At 39.3% G+C, this 4,759-nt stretch overlaps 1 pseudogene across 1 annotated transcript; it reads left to right on the forward strand.

Annotated features, from left to right (window-relative positions):
• The first annotated feature begins 300 nt into the window (after positions 1-300).
• LOC309811291 (FUN14 domain-containing protein 2-like) lies at positions 301-873 on the forward strand (annotated as a pseudogene). The gene has a single exon. The product of its transcript is annotated as an FUN14 domain-containing protein 2-like (transcript).
• Positions 874-4,759: the final 3,886 nt, after the last annotated feature.

Consider the following 4,759-nt stretch of genomic DNA (forward strand, 5'->3'; position numbering starts at 1 on the left):
GAGGGCTTCCCTGGTGGCACAGTGGTTGAGAGTCTGCCTGCAGATGCAGGGGACACGAGTTTGTGCCCCGGTCCAGGAGGATCCCACATGCCGTGGAGCAGCTGGGCCCGTGAGCCATGGCCGCTGAGCCTGCGCGTCTGGAGCCTGTGCTCCGCAACGGGAGAGGCCACAACAGGGAGAGGCCCGCGTACCAAAAATATAAAATAAAAGTGGCAGGAGATACTCAGGAGCATCTCCAAAACCAGATTGAAGACTACAGAAACCAAGACCACGCCCACGTCATCCGCCGCTGCCGTGGGAATGGAAACATCTACCCCACCTGCCGGAAGCCAGCTCGCGCCGAAGGCAGCGCGCCACTCCGCGTCCTACCGCTCGGAGCACCGACGGACGGGTGTTATCGCGAGACGAGATCTCTGAGATGGCTGCAGCCAGTTAAGGAAACTTGGAGGTAAATTTTGAGTCACTGGACCTTGCAGAACTTGCTAAAAAGCAGCCAGGGTGGTGCAAGGTGTTTGGGCAGGAATCTGGGCCTTCAGCTGAAAAGTATAGCGTGGCAACCCAGCTGTTAATTGAAGGTATCACTGGATGGTGCATGGGTTTCACATTCTGGAAGGTTGGAAGGTTGGCTGCCACAGCTCTGGGAGGTGGATTTTTCCTGCTTCAGCTTGCAAACCATACTGGCTACATCAAAGTGGATGGGCAGCGGGTAGAGAAGGACATGAAGAAAGCCAAGGAACAGCTGAAGATCCGCAAGAGCAACCAGATACCTACGGAGGTCAAAAGCAAACTAGAGGAGGTGGTGTCCTTGTGAAGAAGAATGTTCTAGTGACTGGTGGATTTTTCAGATGCTTTCTGCTTGATATGGCATCCTAAAGAGGATGACTTCACATCCTTATTCCTGGTTTTTCCAGCCAGCAGCCTCTTCACTCCATCATAGGATAGCAAGTCTCTCTTCTTGGTCCTCTTCTCCCATGCCTTCCTCCCTGCCATGGCATATCTGAATGGCTTCTGTAGGCATCTGTTGGTACAAGTGGATAAAGTCCCCACCATGACCTTGACGGCAACGGAAGAGACAGTAGACATTAACTCTTCTCCCACCACACTCCTCCCTTAACTAATCTCTAGGTCAGCAAGAATATTCCTTTCTCTTCTATGTAAGATACTTACCAGAACATGGTACAAGATGGCTCACCATGGAGCATGAGTGGATCCTCAAAGGTTGTCCCAAACTTGATTTGGAAAAAAAATAACAAGCATATAAGATACCTTACTATGTTCTGCATGGAAAGGAACTGAATACATTTGCCTTTAAGCATGAAAGATTTTGGTATCTTGGTGTCTACTTTCTTTTGTAGTAGATTTTAGGTTACAGAATGAGAACTACTTCTACTGGCTCTGATTATCCTGAAAAAATGGCAGCATGTGCACTACAGGTGAAATATCTGAATACAGAATGAACTTTTTCTAAAGATACAAATGCTGAGCTGAAGGTATTGTGTTTGGTGGGAAGGTCTTTAGGGAAACCAACCAATAGATATATTTTGGATGGTCAGACTTAGTGAATCATTTAGAGGCATTCAGGTATTATCTAAGGATGTTTTCCACCATACAGGATAATGCATCTCATGATTGTTTCCAAAGGATTTATTTATGGTAAAATAGTGACTTTAGGTGGAAGAGGGAAGAAGCTCTTGTGTTTTTATTTAGTAGAAAAGGTTTTAAGCTTTGAAATGTGAAATATTCTTTACCTCTTGTCAAAACATCAGGGGTAGCCATAGCTCCTCTGTGCCAATTCTACTATTTCTTTATCCAGTTAGTATGAAATATATAACATTTGAACCAGAGTTTTTAAATGGTGGCATTCCAAGCATTAAGAATTGAGAACAGTAGCAACAGCACATGTGAAATAAATTATTTTCATTATCAAAGGTAATCCGCTGTCTCAGGATGACCCCAACTCAGAATTTTTCTTTAAAATAAAAGTTTATAGATATACACATGCTTAGAAACTTAACACATTTTTCTGTAATGGCCTTCTATTGTACCATCTAGAATATCCACTGCAGGAAGGCAAGGCTTGTATCTTCACCATTATATCCATGGAGCCAAGCACTTTATAGGTGCTTGGTATCTGTTGAATATATGAATAATGAGCTCATAGAAAAGTATCTGGAAAAGGGACTGATCCACAGGATTTGTGAGACTTTATGAGTTCTGCAAATTCAGAAAACTTGGAATTACTTCTTAAACTTGCAGGTGATCCCTTGCAAAATGTATGTTTTTAAGGCCTTCCTTTTAAAATGTTTGCCTTTTAACTTAACCTTGTGAATGATGCATTGAACTTGGAAATTGTAGCTACTAGTGGATGTGTGGAATTTTTTAGAATTCATCCATTTGCATTTTTCTCCTTATTATGTTATGATAGTATTTAAAGGCAACATTAAGTTGTTTTGCTTGTAATATGTATGAATTATATACAAATCATAATAGTAAAAAAAAAAAAAAAGACTGTGCCCATTTCTCAGGAACAAGCAGACCCACATTAGCCAAAATGTGAAAACCAGAAGGACTAAAAGGATTGAAATAAGAGAATTTATTAATATAATACCTGACATCAGTAAGCTGAAGGACGATGTGTAGAAAACTTAACAATCCTTGGTGAGTCATTATTCTTTAGTAAATGGGGATAAAAATATCTAATTACAAAGATAACTCTGCAAGAGTGAATAAACTACATCACTCCACATTTCTATCCTGAATTTAGAAGCCATATGCAGGTTTGTTATTTAAATAAAAACAGTATTTAAAAATAACATTTCAGATAGTACTAGACTTTTATTAAAGTATCATCAGTACAAAGTACAGATGTGCTATGAAGTGAATTGTTTCCACAAGTATTTATTTCCTCTATTTTTTTTAAATCTCTAGTCAAATATTACCATACGCCTCAGAATCTTCCAGTTATAATAACAAGGATCTCCTAGAGTTTTCAACACAGGGTCCAAGATGGGTCTACTCTATGCTGCGTTCTAAGGATAGCAGAAATATATTATAGCAAGTTCTCATGGCTTTTTGCCCATTTATTGGGGTATAGAGTAAAGAAAGAAAATACTCTTTTCACACTGGTGCCCTTTGAAATGAGGACCTTTGCTCCATAGAGCTTTTCTTAGTATGTGAAAAGTTAAAATAAAGAAAATAAAGTGTTCTCATACTTTCTACATTGAAATAACAATAGAAATAAAAATAATTCTGTCCTGTTGGGGCATTTTTGAGTTTCCAGCCTTTGGTTCAGTTTAAAACATAATGTTGGTGCCAAGAGATTTCATGCTCCAGTGGAAGGGAGAGAATCAGAGCCCATCACTGGTTCTGGGTAATCTGGATAATCTTGGATGAGGTTTAAAGTATTCAATTGGATCTGGATTGGAATATAGGATTATGCAGCCAATATTTTGTTTAAAACCCATGTCTTTAAAATTAATTGTATAAATTCCCTTCTTATATTTCAGAAAAAGTCCAGATCATGTAGCATAAGTGCTAGCTAGCTACAAACTGAAGTTCTCATCACGACATTGTGTTGCCTGCACTTCCCTCAGAAAATGAAGATGTTAAAGCTGCAATGATACTTGTAAATTACCCAGAGAAAACAGATAAAAACTGCGCTTTGTCCTCAAGTAGCTAAAAAATTCAAAACAGACTCACTTTCACCTGAAGTAGTAGGGCTAATTAGAGCCTAAAATAGGTTTGGCTTCAATTCTCTAGATAATCTACTGTGTGTTTATTTAGTCTGAAATTAGAAGCTTAAAAATAAATCAACTTTCAAGTAAAAGCTAAATGACTTTGAAAACCAACTTCCAGAAGTGTTAGACTTTAAAATGACCTCTTTGAGAGGCCTATGTGTAAATATATTTAATAAACATTGGTCTTATTTACTTTAGATTTGCACCTCAAAACTTAAAAATGTTAATAAATTCAAAAGAAGCTTCCTAACCTGCCTATCACAAATTCACATTCTTGACAAATTGCACACACACACACACACACACACACACACACATATGCACACATACTGTATGCCCCCATCTTTCTGCTTACCTTAGTCTCAGGGAAGTACTCACAACAATCTTCATGTGTAGGACTGTGAATCTCAATTTTGTTTGCACTTTACAATCACCTGGGGAACTAAAGCTCTGGCTACACTGAGCACCAATTAAATCAAAGTCTCTATAGTTGGGAGCCAGGCATCACATCTGTAAAACTCCCCAGGTGAATCCAATATACAGCCAACATTGAGAACCACTCTTTCAGGAGTTAGTTTTTCTACAGAATGCCTGAAAACCACCAAAAGCACCCAATTTTTTCCTCAGCATTCTCACTCTCAGTTTTTCCCCTTTGGTTGGTTTATCCTCTCATATGCTTAACTGAATTCCATCACTCTGAGTGTAAAAAAGTCAGGAAAGAAAATAGTCCTACATCATTTCAATTTTTAATTCACTTATTCAATCAATAAATATTTTCTATATATCTTCTACATAAGTCCAGGCTTTACAAGAACTTATTAAAGCAGAAGGCTTTCCCTGAGGGACCTCACAGCATAATAGGGAAGATGGTCAGGAGCAAAATACATTCCAGTATTGGTTGATGAGCGCTGAAACTGAGGTACAGCGGGGACACAAAGAACTATTTTCCTTGTAGGCATCAGGGACCGCATTACAGAAAGACTGCATTTGAGTTGGTCAGGAAGGTGGAGCAGGTGGCCTAA

This window comes from Mesoplodon mirus (genome assembly GCF_964341445.2).
Source record: "Mesoplodon mirus genome assembly, chromosome: 10".
Classification (NCBI taxonomy): Eukaryota; Metazoa; Chordata; class Mammalia; order Artiodactyla; family Ziphiidae; genus Mesoplodon; species Mesoplodon mirus.